The 26,572-nt window shown below is 48.4% G+C and overlaps 1 protein-coding gene across 3 annotated transcripts in view; it reads right to left on the bottom strand.

The window, feature by feature from the left end:
- Nucleotides 1–26,572, bottom strand: part of FAM118B (family with sequence similarity 118 member B) — a 499,459-nt gene that overhangs the window by 172,556 nt on the left and 300,331 nt on the right. The gene's annotated exons all lie outside the window — the stretch shown is intronic.

The raw sequence follows: 26,572 nt of genomic DNA on the forward strand, positions 1-26,572 counted from the left end.
CGCATCGCCTTCAGTCCTTTTCTATCGCCAAAGTAGAAAAAGACCATAAGCAAAATAGAGGATACTTTTTAAAGGGGATAGCGGTTGGGCGTATGGAGGAAAGGAGACTATGGAGTAGGAGTAAGGTAGTCACTACAGTAAGAATATTTGTTATACTCCTACGTCCCATACCTTTCCCTCCATACTTCTGGGAGATTCCCAAGCACTGACCAAAGAAACAGGAGGATGGAAGCTTCCCTTACTGGAACAGGTATTCAAGAACCGACTGGCCGAACTGGGCATCAGCACATGAGCTCAGGTCAAGACAATGTTACTTTTGGTGACCCAAAGGGAAATTGGCTTCAGAAGTGTCCATCTCACACTGGATTGCTTCCTGCATCTCATAGGTTTATACGATTCATTGCCTTACAGAAATGTCCTTTGGGAGTTCATAGCCAAGGCTGCTACATGGGTTTCTCCCTGTATTTTTTGCAGACAAAGAGTTGTGAAGGACTTCTAGGTTCGCTTGTTCTGTTGAGGTAAAACTTAAGAGCTCATCTGACATCTAAGTTATGTACAACCCTCTCTGGTTTTTGGAAGAAAAGAGGATGAGTGCAAAGCACAATCTTTTCCTTGTGGAAAGTTAGGAGCGAGTGTTCGACAAAGCCTGAAGCTCACTTATTCTTGCCACAGATGTTACAGCAATCAAGAAGGCCAATTTCTAAGAAAGGAACTTTAGCTCAGTAGTGGCCATTGGTTCAAAAGGCTTATGACAAAGCGTTGAGGACCACGTTCAGATCCCATTTCGGGTGAGGCCTGATCAGCGGGAAGACTCTTACTTACTGGGTTTGCCAGTGGAAAAGAGTAACTGTCTGTAGACCGATAAGCTGCAATGGCTGATAGATATGTTCTGCACAATAAGATGTGGATGCCAGAGGCCGCAAGGTCTGATATAAAAGACAAGGCACAGTCAATAGAAGCCTGTCGAGGATCAAGCTGTTTAGCTAGACATCAATGACAAAAACAAAGCCATTTACTTGTATACTGAGCCCTCGTAGAAGGCTTACGTGCCGCCTGAATTATGTACAAATTATCCTCTGATAGATTAAACTGTGCCAAGGACCTGAACTCAGCCAGGCCGCCAAGTTGAAGGATTGTGGGGAGGGATGCCACACCTGGTGATTGCTCTGGTGAAGGAGGTAGGGAATCAGCAGCAACCTGAATGGGTTGCATGTCGATAGGTGTTGCAGCTTCGAAAACCAGAACCTGGCTGGCCACCAAGGAGCTATAAAGAGGAGAGCGCAGTTGGAGGTGCTCTTGAGTTTCCAGAGGGACCGATTAATCAACAGCAAAGGTGGGAAGGCATAAGCCTTCATGTTGTCCCAAGGAATCTCGAGGGCATCCCCAAGGAAGATGCTCCGAGACCGTGCCTGGAAGCATAAAGTCGCAGTTTCCTGTTTGTTGCCGTCGCAAGAGGTCCACCGCCGGAGAACCCCATTGCTGGAAAAGCTTGGTAAGAACATCACTGTTCATTTCCTAGTCGTAACTCGCCACAGACTTGCGGCTCAAGGGAATCTGCCTCAACATTGATCTGACCCGGAACGTGCACGGCCTGTAGCTAAACATTGAGCTGGACTGCCCAATTCCACATCTGGATAACTAGATCCAGCGGAGGAGGAGCCCTGGTGCCACACTGCTTGTTGATGTAGAACATTGCTACAGAATTGTCAGTGCAAATTCGCACCTCTCTGTTGATGAGAGGGCTGGAAAGCTTTCAATGCCAGAAAAACTGACGGGAGTTCTAGGTAATTTATTCGAGACATTATGTCCTAGGGCGTCGTCAGATCATACACCTCGAGGTGATGCATTGTCGCTCCCCACCCTAGGAGGGAGGAGTCTGCTGTAACTAACCTGTAGATAGGGCTAAAGGAAGGAGCTTCCCATTTAAAGGTCGCTGGCGGATGACCGCCATTGAAGATCCGCTGTCATGGAGGATGGAATCTGAATCCGGGTCCACTGCCTGGGTCCAGCAGCCCCGAAGAGCAAGCAAAGTGTGCCTCATTTTTAGCCTTGCAAGGGGTAGGGCTAACATGCTTGTAGCCATCAAGCCCAGGAGTCTCAGGTCAACATGTGTGATGACTTCAGGAAAAGCTGGCAGGTGGCCGATAAATCCGCAATTCTGTCCTCCGTTAGGAACACTCTGACAGTGTTGGCACTGACAGCATCCCAACGGAAACCTAGAAAAATCAAGTCTTGAGACACTGTCAGACGGTTTCTGCCAGTTCACCAACAGCCCCACTTCGAATAGTGACTGAAGATTGGTCGTTGCAGCCCATGGGCAAGGACTCTGCAGAAGCCAATCGTCCAAATAGGGATAGGATAGACAAACACCCTGCAGTCTGAGGAAAGCTGTGATGACCGCAATCAACTTCGTAAAGAAATGCGGTTGCCGAGCTGAGACCAAATGGCAGCACTCGATACTGGAAGTGTTCCGTTCCAATGGAAAACCAAAAGGTATTTCCGATGTGGGCCCCAGATCAGGAGATGCATGTAAGCATCCTGAAGATCTACCACACTGAGCCAATTGCCCTTCCTGAGAAAGGTCCTTATCTGGCTGGGCGGGATGATCTTGAATTTCTCTTGGGGTAGGAACAGATTGAAGTTGTAGAGGTCGAGGATAGTGCGCAGACCAGCCTGGATGGGTTTGGGCACTGTAAACAGACAGGAGTAATAGCCCTCCCCTTGCTCCTGCAAGGGAACAGGTTCCACCGCTCTGAGGTCCAGAAGTTTCTGTAACTTGGCTCTGAGTGAAGGCGACCCAGTCTGCTGAATAGGAGGCTGAGAGGGTGGGGTATGAGGGAGGGCCAAGCGAAAGCCCGCTCGGGCGATGGCCAAAACCCATCGGTCTGAGGAGATGGTCTGCTACGCCACCAGATGAGACGATATAAGTCCTCCCATCTGAGTCTCGTGAGACCGATGAAAAATATCATTTGGATGGAGACCACCTGTTGGCAAGATGACCAAGGGAAAACCCGGCCACCTGGTCTTTGCTGCTTACGCCGAGATGCATCAGAGGAACCTTCTGCCCGGCATGCTCGGTGCTTCTGGAACCCTCTGAAACCTGCGTAGGACCTTGTCTGGGTCCCATACTTCTGCGCATATGCCGCTTTAGCTGCGGTTTTGGAATGTACCGACAAAGATTTAGCAGTTTGCGTGCTTGCCTTTGTTTTATTGAGTTCCTCACTGGTGGAGGAGTGGAACAGCTCTTTACCTTCGAAGGGAAGATCAAGTACTTTGTCCTGAACCTCCTTTGAGAACTTTGTAGCATGCAACCACGCCTGGCAGGAGATGTCTATGCCGACCATAAGGCCCCGAGCAGAAGTGTCTTCATGAAAGGCTGCGGCCTCCAGCAGGTCCTGAGCCAGAACTCTAGCATCAGATAGGCCCTCTCTAAAATCTTCCAGCCTGTTCTGAGGGATCCATTCCTGATATCTGGAAAGCTCCTTCCACAGCTTGAGATTTGCAGCTGCAAGGATGACTTTGGTATTCACCTGGCGCAGCTGAAGACCATAATTGGAAAATACTTTTCCCCCCAAATGGCATCAAGAAGTTTGTCCTCTTTGCACAGGACCAGAGAGGAAGCCGTAGAGGATGTTGAGGACGGCTTAAACTGGAGCGTATCTGCAGCCACCACCGTTGATGAGGGGAATGGACATGCAGTCAAGAGTTTTTCTTCTGAGTGTAGCTTGTAGCAAGCCTCTATTTTCCTATTTAAGTGCTGCCCGGAATGAGATTTTTCACAGACCTTGCAGGCTTCAGCAAGCACATCCTTTTGAAGGAAAAGGCCAGTGCGCTCCGGTGTCGTAAGAGTTAAGGCTCCGGAAAGTGCACCTTCTTGTGGAGCCGGAGCTTGGATATTGGAATGTCTAGCAATGCCATCATATCCACAACCCGGTCATGAAAGGCTCAAAGCGGGGCGGGTCTTCACTATCGAGGTCTGCTGTCAGTTGCGGCGGCAACAGAAAACTGATCAGCAGCGTGTGGTACCTCAGACCCTGTGGGCATACTTGTCTGCACCACTGGAGTCTTAAACACTTGAGGAAGCGGTGGTACTGTAGGAGGCGGCCCCTCCGGGAGAGGAGGGCTGGCAATACCAAAATCTGCTGAAGGGTAGTAGGAGCAGGCTGCGGCTCGAGTGTCTTAGGATACATTTCTTTGAATAGATCCTTAAAGTATGCCTTCATCGGGTCAGAGTGCATAAGGGCCTGGAATTTGCCAAAGAACACGTCCTCAGAGGAATGTCTAGGCAGAGGAGCGAGTAGAGGCCGCTCTGGAGGGGCATACCCCCAGGATTGTAAAGAGGCTGCTTGCCAGGAGGGCCCTCTACCAACTGGATCCACATAAACTGAAGAATTAGTCCTCAGTGAGGGAACCTTGGCAGGGCCGGTACTTTAAGACTCAGGGCCTTTGCCCTTGTTCGTTGCTCATTCAGAGCAGGATTGATTCTACCACAAGATTGCTTGTGAGAAGGCTTAGGATCACACTGTAACCAGAGCCCCTAAAGGGGGGCCCCCTTAAGCATGTCAGTTTTAATTATAGCCCCTAATCAGGTATCCTCGGGAGAACCCCGGTACCTTTAGTCTCTGTACAGGAAACCTGGCTCGGTACGTTTAGTTCCAGACTTGGAAACCTCAGGAATTACCCAGGTCAAAACAGTCCCAGAAATGTTGGGCTTAGCTTTAGGCCCCAGATGGGGAACCTCGCATGAATATCCGGTCCTGACAGCCCCATGACAGGGGGCCTCAGCAAACTCTGGAATCAAGGTTAGATCCCTTTCGGGACACCTCATGGAGAACCCTGGTACCAGAGGGAGCTCCCTTCCACCACTTCAGGAGCAGTGCCCTACCAGGAGGCTTGCCCCCATCTAAAGGTAGGCTATCTGCCTCATGCCACAGCTCCCTGATGTCCGCTGCACCATCGGAAAAAAAAACATTTTTTATTCTCTGGAGCCCCTCCATAATTCGCCACCACACTCAATTTGTGCTCAATGCCACTAGTCGTGCATCAGGCTTGCCTTCAGCTTCAAACAAATAACCATACTAGAGACAGAAAAGATTATACTCTCCCTAAAGCCTTCTAATTGTAAAGGAGATAATTGCCTTGCTCAAATTATAAAAGATGCAGCGAGAGACCTAGCTCCATTCATCTCCAAACTGATCAACGCCTCCTTTAAGACTAACCTAGTGCCCAATAACCATAAACAGTCTTGGGTCCTACCTTTGCTAAAAAAACAAACTCTCGACCCTTCCATCCCGACAAATTACAGACCCATCACCACCGCCCCATTCCTACTCAAAATCATCGACAAGGTAGCCTACCTGCAAATTCAGGATTACCTTGAAACTAACAACCTTCTAGGCTCACGACAATCCGGCTTCCGCCCCCTTCACGGCACTGAAACAGCCTTGATTGATCTCAAGCCTCAAATTGACGAGTTGAAGGATAATGGAATATCAGCTATGCTACTCCTCCTTGACCTTTCGGCAGCCTTTGACCTGGTAGATCAGGCAGTCTTATGAAATCACCTCGGCTCCGCTGCCCATTTTTCAAGCAATGCCATCACCTGGGTACAATCCTTCCTTGCTAACCGGACAATGAGAGTCTTCTCCCCCCTAGCAGCTGCTGATCCCATACAAGTCTCCTGCGGTGTCCCCCCCAGGGATCGTGTGTGTCTCCTACTATGTACAACATCTTTACCAAACCTTTGTTTGACAAGTTGGATAGACTGGGTGTCATCTACACTAACTACGCAGATGACAGTCAGATCCTCATCCCCCTTTCAGGTAACTTCTTGGAAGAATCAGCTTTGGTAAACAAGATATACATCTCCTAATTAAGGCACGGATGGCATCCCATGGCCTCTCTTTGAATGACGACAAAACAGAGAGTCTGATCCTCGGTACAGAGACCGCGATTAAAAAAACTTCACCCGAACTATGCCTCGTTTAACATTGACAACTATGTCATCAAAGTGATGCTTGCAGTCAAAACCCTTGGGGTCTATCTGGACTCAGCACTCACTTTTAAGAAACAAATTAACTCCCTAGCTTCCTCCACAGCCTAGACTTGTAAACTGATCCGACCATGTAGACCATTCCTAACAGAGGCTAGCTGTATTACCTTAGCTAATGCACTTATCATATCCAGATTGGACTATTGTAATGCCCTATATGTGGGATCTAACAAGTATATCCTTAAACTCCAAGCACTCCAAAATAACGCTCTTTGAGTAGCCTTAAACATTCCTAATAGAGCCTATGTCTCTACCTCCAGAAGGAATATCCACTGGCTAAAAATTAAAGACAGGATCACCCTCAAAACTCTTTCCCTCACGTCCAAATGCCTCAACAATATAGCTCCTCCCTATCTAGCAAATAGAATCAACAAGAGAATCTCAAACCGCCCCACAAGAATGACTGTATTGCTCACCCAGAGTGCACGGACAGTCATTAATCACCAGTGCAATTACGGGGCCAATACTTTAAACGCAGGTAGACGCAATAACTTGCAACCACACACACTCTTAGAAAATAATGAGCACTTACACGGCTATTTATTCAAAGTTTGGAAGCAACAAGTGATAACAGAAATAAATCACAGAAGAAACAGTTTAAAAGAAAATACATCACCGTGGGCGTAACTGGATCCCTCATCTCGCCAGAAGCGGCTGGAAGACCCCAATGACAGCCAGGCCGAGAGCACAACAGCCCACAGGTATGCCGGACGAAAGCGTCCTCCCTCCGGCTGAGGTCTCACCTGACCGCTAAGGGGTTCCGCATATATGCACTCCTCAAAAAGGGGTGGCAATTTCTCGAATCTTCTGGCAACGCACTTGCGCATTGGTGAGCAGCCGTTGGTTGCCAGCTGGGTCAACCGACAGTAACCTCAAGGAGCAAAGTGCTTCCCTCCTCTAAAAACAAGCACCACAGAAAACAGTCCCGTAACTCATAACAAGACATAACAAAGCTAGCTTTCCCAGCAGAAATGTCCTTGACTGCATACCAGGTTTGGAAAGCAGGTTTTCTTCAGCATCGTGGATCTAGCTCTCAGCAAAATGAGTACAGCTTTTCACTGCGGCATGAAGTAAATATCCATCATGGCTCTGAGTGCTCCCAGAATATACTGAGCATCAGCGCCATGTTTTATCTCAAGAATAACAATGACTAACGCTTATACCTGGATGGTGCCTAGATTTAAAAAGAGTACAGCTGGCGGCGCTAGCTTTCCAGTCATAGCTGCCCAAACCTGGAACAAACTCTCCTTAGAACTTAGAAAGGACCAACACTACCTAAGTTTCAGGCGCAAGGTTCTTTCATGGATACGATCTAATGACATCTAATGTGATCACCCTCTTTTAATAGAACCACTCGTCCTGAGTGACACCTCCCGACTATGCCCTTTGTTAACTTGACCCTCCATAGGGACCTCAGACTACCACTGCTAGTATCTAGGAATTTCACTGGATCCTACCGGGACTACAAAACTGTGGTTGATTGTTACTTAGCTCTTTATGCTTCCGACACCTGGCATTAACTGTATAATTATATTCAGACTAACGCTGCTGAACTGTCCTACTGCCTATTTTGCTTGTCACTGTAACTAAGTTCTCAAGCATCCTTGTAATGTTTGCGCCCGGCTACCTGCAGGTTTGGTTTTGCACTATATTAAATAAACAAACAAAACCAACAGAGCCACTTGGGCCCTTCTCGGAACCAGAAGACCCCTGGAAGCTTCCTCTTTTCATCGATGAACTGCTGTAAATGTGGAGGAGGAACACCTCCCATATGACGAGACTACACTTCAGTACAGATAGAGGGGGAGTCGCAGTAGAAGCAAGAGTCCCACCGATGTTACGGGCTGAAGCACTCCAGACAGAGAATGAAGTACAGGACACTAATCACATACACTCTGGCATAGAGAGAGGAAAGAAGACTGTGGAACCGGAGCAGGAAGATGAAGGACAAGGGAACACAAAAAGAAAAATTATCTACGATGGAAATGCGTCCAACCCCCGAGTGCGAGGAGAAAAGGACATAAGGGCGATGCACGGGCAGAGCTCAGGAAGGCGGGGTTACGGTCACGTGCAGTGGACCCGTGTACAAATAAAAGAAGGACACAAAAGTTATTTTTGATGCTTCAAAGTGCTCCAGTCCTGACCCGATGGACGGAATGTCCCAAAAGCATGGAGGAAAGGGACGTAGGAGTAAGGTGAATGCTTGAAGAGAAAGATTTCTTTGAGCTTTTCTGCTTACAGTGCTGAACTACCAAGACCAAGAGACACTGGGGCGATTAACATAAGTGTGTGAGTGATGTGAAAGTCAAGGTGGTCCTGAAGAGGTCTAAAGTAAAAGCCACGCACATTTGAAAGTCTTCGACATCAGTATGAAAGTCCGAGCCCAACAGAGGGAGACCAAAAGTGTGATAAATTAGGGGAAGGGCACCAATAACGAATATGAATTCAGCTTCGGGAAGAGAACCCCGGCAAGTCCTGCGATTGAAAGGTCCGAGCTCGGCGGAGGGAGACCTACGTAAAATACTTTGTTGAACTGTGAACTTTTTGATTGCACTGTAAAATAACTTTTGGAGCGCTGGGATAAGTGTCAACGTGCAAGGCCAGGCAGGCCTCAAAACACATTTTGAACTGCCTTTGTTTTTGAGAACCTAAGCCAGAATGTGTCACCCTGTCTGTGGGTGCCGCCTTACTCCCTGCTGTCCAAAGTGGGGAGAAGAGCTGACTTAACCATTTTGATACTTGTTGTTTTGACACCGATTTTCCTTTGCATACATATTTCCCTTTACATACTTATTGTATAACAGATAGGGCAAGCATTAGGTTTCTTTATTATTTTATGGTAGAGACTACTCCCATCACAGCTATAGGCAGAGTACGAGTGTTTCCAAACCCCAAGAATAGAATAAAGGTTTTGAAATTCTCTCTTGTGTCAGTGTCATACTTGTGATACCATGTCTCCCTTTCACTGAACAGAGTATGAATGCCTTTATAATGATTCTCATTCAATTCTCTCTCACTGTTATCTCTTTAGTTTGACTAGGCAGAGTATAAATGCTCTCATAATGATATACTCATTCACTTCTCATACTTCCACTGGGATAGTCTTTCTTGACTGAGACAAGCATAAACACTCTGCTAATGATGCACCTTTACTTCTCTTATCGCCTCTCTATCTTCACGTAGGCAAGTATGAACACTCATGTAATGATTTGCCTTCTCCCTCCCGGGTCTCCCGCTTTCTCAGTTACCTGGCAATCTCTCAGAATAAGTCACCAGGATTTCTCTTTGTTCTGGTCTGGCTCTCGTCGTTGCCTGCCCAACTTAGTTTGGTTTCTCGTCCTTCATCTCGGATGACTTTCCGGTATTCCATATACCAGAACGTTGGGTTCCTTCACCTACATCCTGGTCTCTGAGTTGTTACAAGGACCTCCGGTCCACTACAGTTTCTCTGTGGTCACGCCACCACTTGTGGTTGCTCTCTCTTCTGAGGTAGTCAGACAGGCTGCATCCTGCTCTTCAGCTTTGGCTATTCAGTCGATTCGAAATTCACTGACTTCCTGGAGTTCCCCCCCATCTCCTCCCCTTTCAGTTCCTGCATAACTGTGGGCTTTCCTCAGCTTGTCTCTACCTCTCTGCTTCCTGCAGGTTCTTATTCTCGTTATTCCTCCTGGTACCAGTTAAATTGTGTTTTCCATATACAGTTTTGCAATAACAAATCCTTGTTATTTCCTTATATAAATTGTGAGAAACCTGACCGTATTCTCCCACCTACTCCCTCTGGATCTTTCATTCAGGTGGTCAGAGAAGGGCCATCGCCTTTGGATCCAGGCCCTGGGGGTGGAAAAGTGAGGGAGGATCACCTGAGTGGAGGGTCACAAGGGATTGGGAGGAGGATACCCAAGGGCGGTAAATGGTATCCCCAGTCCCAATAATACCCCAACCTACTCTCCCTCAGTCTTCCTGGGGTATTTTCAATCTTATCACATCTCCCATTTCCAACAAATACTGAGACAAGGAGGGGGCAACTAAGAGCAGTAAAGATTACACATAGAAACATGGGGAAAGTAAAGGAAACCTACCATAGAAAGAACTGAAGTTGTCCCACTGATAGTCAGGCATTTACCAATTATCCCTCACACCTGACTCAACTTGACCTTTTTCCACAACTATAAAAGGTGTGGTCTTTTTCAAGAGAATGAGCAAGCTGTGGATGCTGTCTGGACCAGAGGAGACAAGGAGCAGAAACTGACAGGAGCTGAAGGCTGGAGGAGAACCTTGTGGTGATACACTGGCCTGGTATCTGTGAGGAGATGCAGCATGGCGAGGAAGCTGTGTCTCCAAGGAGCCAGAGTGAGGCTGCCTGCTTTGTACTGGCAACGTCCAGGAAAGTGCCAGTTACCTTGGGACCTGTGCCGGCTCCAAGGGTAACTGAGGGGCAGGTGGTGAGACCCTGACCTCAACCCTGTGTATCCTGAAGGGCCTGTCGGTCAATGCGACACTGCCCGGTCAGTTTCGTGAAAGCAGTGAGAAAGAAACTTGGGAGCGTGCCTGTAGCGGAGCGGGAGAAAGGCAAAGAATATAAAGCAGCACAGAGTGAAAAGCAAGCAACAGTAAAAAGGGTTTGAAGCTGAAAGCGATTGGAAAACAGTGCGAAAGACACAAAATTGAAAGTGAAAAGTATAAGGTGCATAAAAAGCACAGAGCAGAAAGAAAAGGAAAGGTGCAAATGAGCACTGGGAGACAGAAAGGTGTGGGGAAAATGGTGCAAGTAACCCAGAACCAAAGGAGGGGGCACGTGAGCACCGAAAGGATAAGAGAAGTGTGCAAGAGGCACAGCAAGGAAAAGAAAAGTGCCAGGGGCACGGAAAAGGTGAAAGCAAGCGAGAGGCAGTGCAAGTGTGCATGAGAAAGCCAGAAGGGTACACGTGTCTACAAGAAAGAAAGCAAAAGACAAAAAGGAAAACAGGAAGAGGTGCAGGAAGCACCTGAAGGTTAAAGGCTTAAGAAGGAAGAGCACAGACTAAAGAGGGGGTTACAGATCGGAGTGGTCACACCTAAAGAACCAGGCAGTTTCAAAAGTCTCTGATTGGGTCCCACAATTGAAGTGTGCATGGAAAAAACTGTTTAAACTGAAAGATACATCCTAACAAGTTGAACTTGTATTTGAAACAGAAACGGGTCTACGGTTGGGGAAGGGAACCCTGAGAGGCCTAACGAAGAAAGCAAAGTGCATCCTGCCAAAACTGAATTTGTGTTGGACAATGAAAGGGGCCTGATCTTGGGGAAGGGAACCCGGAGGAGCTTATAAAAAACAGTGCTATATTTCTTTTGCGTTGGTTGGAACTTGAACAAGTTAAAACTTGGGCAAGGGACACTCAAAGAATCCAAAGACATTGAAGGTATTTGAGAGTATTGCAAGGGCTTTGGGGAGAAGGTTTTATGAACAGCCCTGTTTGGATTGAACGCATTTGTGTGAAACTAACCAACCTAAACCTGGTGAGAAGACCACCTGAAACCAACCCGGGTTTCCTATTTACTGTTGAACCACTATATTTTTCATTTAAGAGACTTCCTAAGACATTTTGTCAAAGACTAAGGGCAAGCATAGGTCTAGACAGACAGATTTTTACTTTGGACTTTAAGACTTCAACAGCCCTTAGAAACATCAGTTAAGGGAACCATCCATTTACTGTTAGGGCCAGTTAGGCATTACACCAACCTAGGAACTTAAGTAAATAAAGGTTTTGAAACTAACATCTTTGAGTCTGTGTCCCTCTTGATACCATGTCTCACAAAACCTTGGTAAAATATGTCTGAAGAGGTTTGGAGGGATCTTTACGAAGTTCCTCACAGGAATGGTTGTCCTTGTCCCCACAGGGGATTCTTCCCTGGGGAGATCCTGCTTGCCTCTACCTAGGGAGGGTATTGTGGAGCGGGCTCACCTCCCTAGTCTCACACAGGGGTAGGGGGGGCTCCCCCTTAGGGAGAGGGGACAAATACCCTTGAATTCTCATCCTTCATCCCACTGCCTGCCACATGCTGGTTCATTGGTCCGTGCTTGAAGCACGAGACCAGATGTTCCCATCTGCAGAGGACCACCCAGGGCAGCCTTGCCCGGGCAGCTGGCAGAGGGCCAGAGGCAAAGGGCAGCTCCACTCAGTGTTTGCTCGTGCTAGCCTGGGAGCCCGACACAGACAACTTACAGCAACGGATATGTCACTCACCGACTGGGATGAGGCTGATTAGGCGTCTCTTCAGACCAGTCTGGTTTTCACTGTTTTGATTGAAGAGCTAAGATGGGGCCTCCAACCGAGCCTCCTCTCTGCGAGGGAACAAAGACTTTTAAAATGATATGACCCTCTACTGAGTGGAAAGTACAAAAGAGCGTGATCATTCAAAAGGGCGGGAGAGAACACACCGCCATGAGATAACAGCTGCAAAAATAAAGAGATGAGTTTGATGTGACAATACTTAGATAGAAATAGACTAACTACTACGGTTAATACCTGGGGTTTATTCTTGGTTTTTTGGTGCACAGTGTCCTACCTAAAAAACAGACAACACTATCAGGGCTGGTCTGGGTAGGTTAAGAGGAAAGGTGATGATATTTAAAGGCTTCTTACCATTAGTAGCATTGGAGAGTAATCCAAGGGTGAACAAAACGGCAGTATAAAATAATAAACAGGGAGGTTAGTGAGGGTTCTAACCCGAACGGCACGAGGAGCGCACTAGGTCCGGGTTGGTGCGCTCTCTGCGCAGCGTCCACTTGTGCACGTGTTGGATAAAGATGTCCCAATAGCGTGTAGTTCAGAAATGGCCAGAACTGTGGACCCCAGATAGCTGTAGGATGTGGCGTCTGGAGTAACGTGAAAGGAGTCAATGTTAATTACCAGATTACTGGGTAAAGTATGCAGGCAAACTGGAACAAAAACGCTAGGCAAGGCAATGACTAGAGGGAGGAGAAAAGGGTCCTGTCAACGGGCGGGCGGTTGAAGTACCAAATCATCAAGCAGGGCAATCCGTTTAAACAGGAGAGTCCGGTACACAAACCTGGCAAAACACGGCAAGAACAGGAGGCAAAGGCAGTCCGTACAAAAGGCAGAGGTCAGGAGTACAAATTCAAAGATGCAGCTGAAGACGGAACTTCAATGGGCTTGCAACTTCAATCAGAAGCAGGGAGCTGAAAGTGAACGCTGCTTATGTGGAAACCGAAAGTAACACGTCAGAGCACGTTGATTGGATGGAATTGGCATCTGACAGCAGCAGGGCGTACTGGGAATCGTAGTCTTATTTGACTCCATGCCGCAATCTCCAGTGTAAAAGGAAAGGAGGAATGAAGCGTCGCACACCAAATGGAAGGGAACTGAAAGTGCGAGTGCGAATGCCCTTTGATATGCGTGTGCAAACTCGTCTCTTGGAATGTGATGCATAGCAAGACCTAATAGGATAAGGCAAGGGTGATTTGGGCCTGAAGTATAGCTACTACTGTACGCCAGTAAAACCACACCACTCTTATTACCTAAAATCTCATACCTACTTGCATCTAGCCGAATTGTGTAACTGATTTTCAATACACTGCCAAAGTTGAATCTAGGTGTTTTTCAATGCAGTTTATAACCCTATTATAGCACTGTGTATATTGCCTGCAGCATCCCCTGGACGGTCGGTTAGATTTGTTGGGAGTTATCTGTATATTGCACTTGACTGTATTCTGGGAGAGGGAAACGTATTGAACTTGGATGGATGTTTGGGGGTGGGAAATGTGACACTTTTCTGGGGGGCAGGAAATGTGTTGCAGACTTAATTACACCAATAATATGTATTAGGATTGCCCCGTCTGTGCTTAAAGATCTGTAAGGATAGCATGCCACTGCTCCAGGGCCTTGTTACTGGACGTGACAGTTTTTTTTTTAATATTAGCCCGCTTATATGCTTACAATACCTGTAAGGACACTGATGGGGTTGTACCAAGATATGTGGGTAGTCTGACATAGCAACAATAAGAAAGCAAATGCAGGTAAACACATGTGTTACACTCACAGAATTTACACCTTGTAATATTTAGCCCGGCCACAACGCTAGAAGATATAGGTTGCTAATGCTCCATTGCACTTATAATTGTTTAGGTTAGCCATTGTAACGCACAGTGGCAATATGTAGCTATCCTTCATATTGCACTTAGTATACTCCTTTGGTTAGCATTTATAGAACATGGTAGCCTGTCTGTCCCACCTAGAAGATGTTCTAGGACAGCCAGTCTATTGCACTTGGTTGACGTGAGGGTAGCCTGTTCGTAGTGCCTAGAATAGTCTATGAAGTTAGCAGACTTTTCTTCCCCACAGAAGATCGGTTGACACAGCAACATTAAAGATAAGCTCCATCTGAGCTCAAGTTATTCATAAATGCACCACTTAGGTGGGTATCTGTCGCAGGCACGGCTACATCCACGCACTTTAGAATGCAGCTACGATTAAGACAAATTCTGTCTAGCTGGTCACATTTACCAGGTTACTCACCATAGTGACCACCTTACTCCTAGTCCATAGTCCCCTTTCCTCCATACTCGTGGTACATCTCTCCGTCCTGTGGGACGGGACCGGAGCACTTTGTAAAAAGCATCCACATTTTTCCAAAAATGTGTCCTTCCTCTCTTTCCTGCGTGGGGCCCGGCACGCGGCCGTAACCCCGCCGACCTTCGCTCCGCCCCGCGCATCGCCCCTCAGTCCTTTTCTTTGCCAGGTCAGAGACCCATTACCAATAACAGAGGAACCTTATTAGAGGGGACGGCGGGCGGGCGTATGGAGGAAAGGGGACTAGGAGTAAGGTGGTCACTACGGTCAGTAACCTGGTAATACTCCTACGTCCCGTCCCCTTTACTCCATACTTGTGGGAGATTCCCAAGCACTCCTTACAGGAACTACGGGTGGATGGAAATACCCCTTACTGAAAAAGGTTCTTCAGCACAGCCTGACCAAACTGAGCATCAGCTCTAGAACTCATATCGAGGCAGTAATGCTTACAGAAACCAGATGGAGAGGCCCAAGTAGCTGCCCTAGCGATGGACTCCCAGGGAACATACTTCTGAAAAGCAACCGCAGCTGCCTTGCCCCGCACCAGGTGTGCATGAATACCTTTAGGAGGTTTCAGCTTTTGAATAGTGAAAGACTCCGTGATGCAGGCGGCAATCCACCTAGAAATAGTTGCCTTAGACGCCTGCTTGCCTTGAGGGTTGCCGGAAGTCACAAAAAGTTGAGAAGAACTTCTAAACTCGGAAGTCCTATCCAGGTAGAACTTAAGAGCTCTTCGGACATCAAGACAGTGTAGAACCCTCTCCGCCTCAGAGGCGGGGTTCGGAAAAAGGACCGGTCGGGAGTTCGATTGATTCAAATGCAATTCGGTTACTACTTTCGGCAGAAAAGCCGGATTAGTTCGAAGGACTACCTTGTCCTTGTGAAAGACCAAGAAAGGATGCTCCACCGACAATGCCTGGAGCTCACTCACTCTCCTTGCCGATGTGACGGCGACCAAAAAGGACACTTTCCAAGACAAGTACTTGAGGTCCACAGTAGCCACTGGCTCAAAGGGTTTATGGCACAGCGCCGTCAGGACAACATTCAGGTCCCATGGTGGGTGCGGATTAGGAACTGGAGGGTAAAGGCGTGTTAAACCAGCGAAATGCCTCTTTACCACTGGGTTAGTCAGAGAAAACGAACACTGATCCGTAGAAAGATAAGCGGAGACCGCTGAAAGGTAAGTCCTGCATGACAGAACATGAACCCCTGACTCTGCTAGGGAGGACACGAAGGACAACACCGTGTCAAACATGGCCCCCCTTTGGATCCAATTTCTTCTCTAGACACCAATGACAGAACCTGAGCCATTTACTCTTGTACTGAGATCTGGTCGAGGGTTTTCTGGCTGCCTGGATAATACACATGTTATCCGCAGACAAATTCAGATGCTCTAAAGACTTGAACTCAGGCACCATGCCGCCAAGCTGAGCGATTGTGGGGAGGGGTGCCACATCTGCTGTTCCCTTTGGTGAAGAAGATTGGGAGTTACTGGTAACCTGATCGGCGGACACACCGACAGGTGCTGAAGTTCCGAGAACCAAAACCTGGCCGGCCACCACGGAGCTATCAGTAGAAGAGAACAGTTGACAGAACTCTTAAACTTCCAAACTGCTTGATGAACCAGAGGAAGAGGCAGGAAGGCGTAAGCGCTCATGTTGTGCCATGGGATCTCGAGTGCGTCCCCCAGAGAGGAGGCTCCCAGCCCCCCCCTCTGGAGGCGTACCGAGGAAGCTTCTTGTTCATCGCTGTGGCGAAGAGGTCCACCTCCGGTGTGCCCCAACGCGAGAAAATCCAAGATAGGATCTCCGCCTTCAACTCCCACTCGTAGCTGACCACTGTCCGCCAGCTGAGGGCATCCGCGGTGACATTAAGCCGGCCTGGGATGTGCACTGCAAGCAGCCAGACCCCATGAAGCACGGCCCACTCCCAAATCTGAATGGCCAGATCCACGAGAGGGGGAAGACTTCCTTCCCCCCTGCTTGTTTATGTAGTACATTGACACCACATTGTCCGTTCTTATGCGGACCACCTTGTTGACAATTAGAGGTCTGAGCGCCAGAAAAAATCGCCAGAAGCTCCAAATGATTTATGTGCAGGAGCTTGTCCCGAGGCGACCAGAGGTCCGAGACCTGAAAGAGATCTAAAGTCGCACCCCACCCGAGGAGGGAGGAGTCCGTCATGATCGTCACCATAGGGACCGGGTCCTGAAACCCCGCACCACCAGACAGATTGCTGAGAGATGACCACCAGTCCAGGTCCACTCTCATGGAATCCAGAATCATTATCTGCATGGAGACTGAGTCCACTGCCTGACGCCATGAATTCCGAAGGGCCATATGAGTCCGTCTCATTTTGAGACGAGCAAGAGGAAGAGCCAGCACACACGAGGCCATGAGGCCCAGAAGCCTCTGGAACCACCAGGCCGACATACTCTCCGACTGTGCAAACATCTGACACGTGGCCAACAGATCCGCCATTCTGTCCCCGGTCAGGTATACTCTGCAGTCGATCGTGTTCCAACGGAAACCCAGAAAAATCAGGTCCTGAGAGACCGTCATGGAGGATTTCTGCCAGTTCACCGACAGCCCAAGATGGAACAGGAGCTGAAGCAGAGACTGGAGGTTGCCCGCTGCCGCCAGCGAACAAGGGCTGAGTAAAAGCCACTCATCCAAATAAGGATACACATGGATACCCTGAAGACGAAGATACGCCGCAATCACCGACATCTTCGTGAAGACACGCGGTGCCGAGCTGAGGCCAAAAGGAAGCACCCGAAACTGGAAGTGCTCCTCTCCCAAACAGAAACGGAGGTACCTCCTGTGTGGAGCCCAAATCAGGATATGCATGTACGCGTCCTGAAGATCCACTACGCTGAGCCAGTCGCCCATCTGCAAAGAGGAGCATATCTGGCTGGGCGTGATCATCTTGAATTTCTTTTGGGGTAGCAAGAGGTTGAACTGGGAAAGGTCTAGGATGGTGCGCAGGCCAGCCTTGTTGCGTTTGGGCACCGTAAACAGCCGGGAGTAGAAGCCCTCCCCTCGCTCCCGAAAGGGAACGGGTTCCACAGCCCTGAGGGAGGGCAAGCCGAACGGCTGAAAAGGAGGGTTGAGGGGTGGGGTAGGGGGTAAAGGTAATCGGAAGCCCGCCCGAGCGACTGACGAGACCCATCTGTCTTCTGTGATGGTCTGCCACGTCTCCCAATGAGATGCAATGCGCCCTCCCACCGGAGTCTCGTACGAGCGCGGAAAACCCTCATTTAGCAGGTTTATCAGTGGCGGTGCCACCTGAACTTGATGAGGAGGCCGAGGAGCAGGAGAAATACAGCGTACGCTGTTGTCTACGGCGGTTATTCCCAGCAGGAGTATCCACTCTGCGATTCTTGCGGTCGAGGAATCCCCTAAAACCAGAGGAAGGTCGCCCTTGTGACAACGGCCTTTGAGCCTTGAAGGGAGGTTTAACCAGAACAGACAATGATTTAGCCGTCTGAGTGCTATCCTTGGTTTTGGTGAGCTCTACATCAGTAGATGAATGAAAAAGCTCCTTACCATCGAATGGAAGGTCCAATACTTTGTCTTGCACTTCCTTCGAAAACTTAGTGGCACGCAACCACGCTTGCCTCGAGGTATCAACCCTGAGCATCATGCCCCGAGCCGAGGTGTCTACGTGATGAGCCGCAGCCTCCAGGAGATCCTGGGACAAGACCCTGGCATCGGAAAGGCCACCTCTGAAGTCCCCCAACTTCTCGACTGGAATGTGCTCCTCAAACTCCGACAGACCTTTCCACATCCGCATGTTAGCTCCCGCCAAAATCAATTCGGCATTGGCCTGCCTGAGCTGCAAGGCCGAATTGCCAAAGATCTTCCTCCCTAGGGAGTCCAGGAGCTTGTCCTCCTTTCCCAAGACCTGAGTAGACATCGCGGAAGAGGATGCTGCAGGTCTGGACTGCAACGTGGCCGCAGCCACCTCTGTGGAGAAGGGAGGTGGACAAGACGACAAGGCCACTTCCTCCGAAGAGTGTAGCCTGTACCTCGCGTCAATCTTTTTATTGACAAAAAGTCCTGAGTGTGGCGTCTCCCAGACTCTTCGGACCTCGGCCAAAACATCTTTCTGTAGGAAAAAGCCAGTACGCTCCAAAGGAGACAGGGTGAAAGCCCCAGAAAGCACACCCTCCTGTGGAGCCGGTGCCTCGGGAACTGCAACATCTAAGAAATTCATCATGTCTAGTACCCGGTCATGAAAAGCTCTAAGAGCGGGGAAGGTCCTCGTTGTCCTGCTCGCCTCGAGGGTCATCTGACAGGTCAGGATCCTGCTGAACCGTGTCAGGCACTGCCTTGTCCACTGGGGACAACGGTGGCAAAGGCGCAAGAGCAGGGGCAGGCACCATGGGCAAAGGAGGCGCCGGCGGAACCACCAGAGGAGCGGGTGGAGCCGGGGGCGCTGGTGGACAAATTTCCTTAAAAAGCCCTTTGAAATACTCCCTCATGGGGTCGGTGTGCATAAGCACTTGAAATTTACCGAAAAAAGCGTCCTCAGGAGATTGCCTAGGAACCTGCGGAGGCCTCTCATGAGGTGGACAAACCCAGGGACGTAACGGAGAAGGGTGCCACGCCGGGCCCTCCGCCGACGTATCCACATAAATCAAAGGAGCCGCCCCTGCAGGCAACGAAACATTGTGCAGAAGAGGCATCCGGGCGTTCCAATCATAAACGGACCGGTAAGGATACGCACAAGTGACCTTAGTTTCACCCAAAAGGACCGAACCCTACACCAGGGGCCGATGACGTACTTGTAGGGGTAGTATCTAATATGGCCGCCGTGGTCGTGGCGGGAACGGCAGCCATTTTGTCTTCATCTGAGGGGAACTGCGGCACGTGAGGTGGTGAGGCAGGGGTCGCAGTCGATGGATCAGAGGTCTTAATTTTAGCCTTAACATAAGGAACCTCGGCAGAGCCGGTACTGTGAAGCCTGGAATTTTTCTGCGACATACCAACTGCCAACTGAGCCTTCGAAGGAAGGACCTCGGCACTGCCGGTAAAAGAAGAACCTTGCTTCTTTGCCCCCTCAACAGATCTGGTATCACCACAAGAGCGGGAACAGTGAGAAACCGCTTTCACCGACAGGGCCCTGCCCGGCCCCTCAGAACTGTTGGTAGCCTTAGCCTCGGGTCGAGGGACCTGGGGCCTAGGCCCGGTAATAGCCTTATCGGCACGGGCCTCAAACATCCGTTCGGTAAACACAAGCCCAGCCAAGGCCTCGGGGCGCACCCCGGTCTTGTTTTTGAGGGAAGCCGAAAGAGAGGCCTCAGAGCAAGCTCCTGTACCCTGTGACTCAGCAGAACTGGGTCTACACACAGCCCCCACAGGAGGGGCCTCGGAAGTTACTCCGGTGTACAGAGGCCCCTTACGGAGACCCTCGGAGAAAACTCCAGTAGAAACATTAGGCCCGACGGGCACCTCAGGGCGAACCCCGGTGACAGAGCGATCAACACCCCTCCCGGCTCGAAAGGAACCCGGAAAGGTATCCCCCGGCCGGGGTGCTCTGAAAAGTAAAGAATTTACCGGGCGTTTCGTCTTCTCGCCGATGAACGCCTGAAAACGAGATGGGGGAGTGCGTCGGAAAACCTCCTCCCACCGTTCCAACCAACGTTGAAGAGCCCGGACCGAAAGGGAGTCACAGTAAAAACAGGAGTCCCAACGGCGTTCCGGACCCAAACACTCTAAACTAAGAGGATGGGGATCCGCCCTTGCGAAGCGACGAAGAACAGTCTGGAAAGTCTAATTTAAAAGACTTAGACAGACCAGAAGACGAACGCTACCGAGAGCCAGAGAGGAAAACAGGGAGAAAGTCTTCCGAGGATGCAAGTGCGTCCGGCCCCGATGGAGCAGAGAAAAAGACTGAGGGGCGATGCGCGGGGCGGTGCCAAGGTGGGCGGGGTTACGGCCGTGTGCCGGGACCCGCGCAGGAAAGAGAGGAAGGACACATTTTTGGAAAAATGTGGATGCTTTTTACAAAGTGCTCCGGTCCCGTCCCACAGGACGGAGAGATGTCCCACAAGTATGGAGGAAAGGGGACGGGACGTAGGAGTAATTCACTTTGCACTGAAACTCTGGACTTGCCTCAACACCTCTGGCATTATAATACAGCCTGTGCCAAATTTCGGTCTAGCTGCGTACATATCAAGTCTCCTGCACAAATGCTCGGTCGTGACCTCCCTCCGCATCCGTCCACATGCATGGCCTCTGGGGTTGCTTACTGGAGCTAGCCAGCCCTACTAAGTCTTAGTCTTGGCCAAATGCACAAAACATCTTAATCTTCCTCTGAGAACTTTAACATACCTGGATTTCAGTTCCCGAAGGCATTCCTACCACAAAGCACTTTGAGGCCATACAGATGGGGAAAGGTCCAATACAACACAGTGCGCATAAAAACAACTTTCAATTTTGCACACTGGCCACTAGTTTTCTGGTCACTCTGATAATAATGTGCATTAGTTCTAGTGTGCACAAATACGAATAAAAAAAGAAAAACATTTGTAGGCCGTGCAGCTTGGCCCTCTGGGCCCATATAAAGTCTGTAAGAATGCCAACACCCTTCTCGCAGGCTATTTACGTCCTCCTCGTTCTCCTCCGTGTCCAACTTCATTACCTCTGCTAAGCACTCCAACCTATCCTCTATCCTAATTCTTCTGGGCCTGTCTTGCTGCCTTTGACACTCCAATCCCTTTAATACTCTTAATACTCTTTCTTCTTGGGATTTGTGATTGACTCTCACCTGCATGGAATCCTACCTTCCACCTCACCAATTCTCTGGGCCTCATTCCAAGTGGGGCAGTAAGGGATACCGGGCACCGACCAGGCATTATGGACGGGACCCGTTAAGGGAATTCAGAGCCAATAACGGTACCGCAATTTGCGGCACCGTTATTAGCGCCTTCCCCATTACCATTGAGCCTTATTGGGGCTAAAATGGGAATGGGGAATGGCTTTTTCAATGGGGACTTACAGGTCCCGCAAAGGTCGGACTACACCGGTAAGTCCCCATTGAACGAGACCAGTGCCGGACACGTTATTGGTGGCAGTCATGGTGCAAATAGCGCCATGACTACCACCAATCTCGTAATGAGGTCCTCTGTCTCCTGGAGCAACACCACCTCTCAAGTCACTCCTCAAACTGTTGGTGTTCCACAAGGCTCAGCCTTGGGTTTGCTCCTCTTTACAATATACATCTCTGCTCTTGGGGCACTAATCTCCTCCTTTTGGTTCTCATACTAATTCTTACAGACATTACCCAAATCTTCTCTTTCCTGATCTCTCCTCTGTTCTTTCTATCACATTTCCAACAATTTTCAACATTTAATATTGGATGGCTTCTCACTCTGATGTTAAACTCTACCAAAACAGAGGTGCACTTCTTCCCTGCAAAAAGCTTGCTCTCATCTATTCCTCTGCTTATATGGTTCCTACCAACACTCTCCTACTCTTCTTCAGCTAGAAACATTGGCATCATCTGTGATCCTTCTCACACCTTCACAACTTTCATCTCCAAAACAGGAACAGCAGCTCGCCCCCACCTCCACAATATAAGGAAGATCAAGCACCTCTTTCCTTTCAACACTGCCAAGCATTATTCAACCACTCTGGTCTTCTCTAAACTGGACTAATGTGCCACCATACTCTTTGGTCTCCCCAACTATGCTTTCTGTCCTCTTGACAAGATCATTAACTTTGTTACCAAAACTTTGAACCCCCTCACTTCACACGTACTTCTTCGTACCATCACCAGGGCTCGATGGCTGACTATGCAAAACAGTGCAAGATTTACATTTCTTCTCCTGGTGCACAAATCTATCCATGCTAAGGCACCACTGTATATATATTCTCCATCCAACTCTACAAGCCTTCTCGTAATCTCCGTTCTGCCTCGACTACCCTTGTGGCCCTCCCTGTGTTTCCCCTTACTTCCGCTCCTTATTTCTACTTGCTCCACTTGCATGGAATTCTCTTCCACCAGACATCCAAGAAACACTCCACACAGATTTGTTCAAAACCAAACTAAAAGCCTACCTCCTTTCCTCAAAGTTACCCACTTAACCCATCTCTCATCTGCCTGCTAACAATTTTCCCCTCACCTCTAACCTGCCTCTGTCCCTCACCTCCGTCAACCTCCACTCTAGCACTTCACCCATCATGGTCACATCCAGAGCATAGCTGGCCGTACTGCCTATCTGAACTTAGAAACGTCCAATGTTCATTGTCCTTAATCTATGTATGTACAATTTTGTATGTTCCCGGTTACTGTTCCATTTACTCCCCTCCCCAAACTGGTCAGAATGTCACTCTAACTCACCCCGTTGTAAGATGCTCACCGCTTCCTGTCAAAGAGCATTGCTCCTCCTGTATATAAATGAATAAAATAAAGGTTTCACACAACAATGTATGTCTCCAGATACCAGGCTGGTGCGATGCTTCTGCTCTTATTCTATTTTTAACCATCAAAAAACCTACACCACATCCATCCAAATATCTGTGGTCCTTCTCTGGTCATGTTGCTCTCAGAAACATTATGTGAGTCTCTGGAAAACGTACCCAGAGGGTGAGAGAGTGAGCGTGCTAAAGAGTTTTACATCAGTGCATGATACACTGGGTACAGTTGATACATGTGCACTCTAAAACATGAGCAAGTGCAGAGGCTTTGATATTTTCTTTTCACTGTCAATTGGCATTTGCCATGGGAAATGCTTCAGTGCTCTTCATAAAACATATCACTACACTCTTTAAAGCTGCTAGAGATGTTTGCAGTCATTGTATAGTTTTAGCACACCAACAATTAGATGAAATATTAGTTTTGGTTATTAATACAGCTCCTGTTGGGCTCATTCCATGAGATCTCTACAACAAAACCCAGTTGCATGATGACAAAATGCAGCAAATTATGTTTTTTGATAAGGCAGCACTGCAGAAGTGTTATAAAATATATACACGTGCACACACAGATGAAGAGGTTCCCATTCAACTGCCCGACTCCTACACAGGATTAAACGTATTCAAGATTTGCCACAGGTCAGAAAAAAGACTTGGGCCCAAATTCCCAACACATGTAATTCGGGCTTCTCACACATAAGAGAAAATGCAAAGTGTGGTATGCAATTAGATATCAGTGTTATAATTAGGCCTGTAAGGAGTCGGATAGGCTTTCCACTCAAGAGGCCTTGCAGGTGCCTTGGTGCAATGCTGGGAGCAATGTTAGCAGCATATCAACTCTCTTAACTTAGCATAGAAGGCGCACGTCCCACATCCTGCTACCAGACAGCTATCAGATGCTGGCCTTGGCAAGGCTGGAGCCAGTACAATGCACAGCAGCTGCGGAAGGAATATTTCCCACAGTGATAAGGCGCTGCAGTTTCTGGAAGCAGCCTACCCCACAGTGATAAGGAGCTCAGGTTCCTGAAAACAGCCTACTCATAGAATAGCATGTTCAGCCAGCGAAGGTTGTCCTGGGAGAACTGAGCCTGCTTGCCATATTTACCAAGGCATTACTTCTGATGTGCTTACATTTGTAGCGCCTGAAGTAAAACAATTCCAGAATGCATTTGAATAATTAGTAGTAATATTATTATGGTATTTGAGTGCAGACCTAACTTTGAGAAGCAACAGAGCACTTTGCAGAGGTATACAACAATACATATACATAACGGAGCACTTTACATAAGTAACAACTGAACTGATATACAGCAGGGGTGGGATACAGAGGGGCACAGTGGAGGCATGCATCTGTTCGGGGTGGTGGGAAGGAGAAGGGCATGCTGCGTCTAGCGATTCAGGTGGCACAAGGGGCGATGTGATGGATTAGTACAACTATGAAAGAATCTACTATATGAAGAAATAAAACTCCACACCCCAATAAGATGTGGTAAAGCTTTCCATCTCAACAGTACTCATTATATTGCTCTAAGGCAGGATAAACGCTAAAGTGCACGTGCCAGAAATGGAACACATTTGCCTACATACATACCTGCAAAGAAAGTGTTGGACCCACTAAGTATAGTACTGGTTTAGATCATTGGATATTTTCAGTGCATTGAACAATTAAGGATTTAATTATTAGGTGGTTGAGTTCATGAGGGAAATCTGTCTATTTCATACCTTAACTAATCCCAAATGTGCTTTTTAACTTGTGAAAAGATTAAGATTCTGTGTCTTGGAAACAAGTCAACGGGCCAGTTACTAGAGAACAGTGGGGGTGAGGGCTGAGATGCAGACTATAAAACAGTGCGTTCATGATACTTAATATTGATAATTGGGAAACACAATTAAACCAAACTCACAATCTTGACTAATCCTGGAGCCTCTGCGTAACCTGATCCTGCCAAGAGCAGATGGGGGCCCCACCTCCCTCAGCCTGGGGTAGGAGGACTACCAGGGTGGAAGCATGCACCATCAATAACCCAGAGGGGGATGATGGCAGTCAGGAGCGCCACATTCCTGTCACTTCCCCAAGTGCCTTCCTATACACGGGAAGTACCCATTTGCATCACCCAATGCCGATTATAAATGCTCGCCAGGTTCTCTCTTTCTGTTCTAGACCTAAAGTCAATGAAGCAACCAAGGAAAGAGATCAGCAGAGAAAGCACAACCATCAGTGCCCCACGCCGTACTCCAAGCGCTGGACCATTATGGAAATGGAAATCGGTAGACACAGCAGCGACCCTACGCATAGGGGTGAGCAAACTTTCTGCCCGCAAAGTGAAAAGTGCAGGATTCGTACTGGAATCCACTTACGCCAGTTCTGCGAAATCAGCATTACGGTTCCGCTGCCACTGAAATGTCACCCTTCTTTTGCAGTTTCGCACAGGTTTTCGTTCCCATGTCGGTTTGTGTAGCAAAACGAGAAACTTTGCATGTTTTTTTTTCCTCTATCCAAGTTAGTTTCGTGCATGAACACGAGAAACTTTGTGCAGTTCTTTTTCGATCCGTGCTAGTTTTTTGCAGCGGAACGAAAAACCTTGCATGGTTTTCCCAGATCTGTGCTAGTTTTGCGTGTCGACACGAGAAACTTTGTGCAGTTTTTGTTCGATTCGTAGTAGGTTTGCGGAGTGTCATGAGAAACTTTCCACGCTCCTTTAGATATGCAGGGGTGGAATTAACAATTTCGCCTAGCTCTACCTAGGCAATGGCCTGATATGCCACACACCACTGCCTGGAGTCGTTAACAGAAGCGAAACCTCTGCAAAGACACCAGGGACTAAAACCACTTCTCAGCACCCCTCCCCCTGCCCACAAAGATGTACTCACCTTGAGGGAAGCCAGGACTCCTTACACGAACTGGGACACTGTACAACATGAACTACCATCTCTACTACATGGCAGGCTCCACATGGACAAAAGGGGAGGGCTTAACAGGCTATTTAAAACATTTTACATCATTAATACCCTCCAAGCGGTGAAGAGGGGGCCAGATATGCCAAGGCCAGACAACCATGAGGAGGACAAAAGAACCTGCAGGAAATAGGAAGTTATGGGTTGTTCAGATGAGGTCAGAGGAAGAGGAGATGGTAGACCAAGGGACCTGCAGGAGGGAGGACAGTGGACAAAAACATGAAGGCAGATTGTAGAGCAGGTGTAGTATTGGCTGGTGAGTGCAAGTGGTATTGCTTTGTGCGTGTAAGATTAAAGAGTGTAATGAGGGAGTGAATGTGAAAGAAATGTTAATGGGGGTGTAGTAGTGTGGAGGAGGGAATCAGGCACATAGGAGAGAGTACGAAAAAGTGGAATGAGAACAGATAGTGAGAGGAGTACGTGGGAATGATTTATTACCGACTTCAATATCCCCAGACTGATGGGATAAGACCCCCCCACCTCAGTAACTTCTTGGTGTGTAAATAACTCATTTGTACCAGAATTGTAAACCCAAGCAATACACCAGGAGAATCCTTTTGGGGAGAGTATTT

Source organism: Ambystoma mexicanum, chromosome 9 (genome assembly GCF_040938575.1).
Source record: "Ambystoma mexicanum isolate Mex_15411 chromosome 9, UKY_AmexF1_1, whole genome shotgun sequence".
Classification (NCBI taxonomy): Eukaryota; Metazoa; Chordata; class Amphibia; order Caudata; family Ambystomatidae; genus Ambystoma; species Ambystoma mexicanum.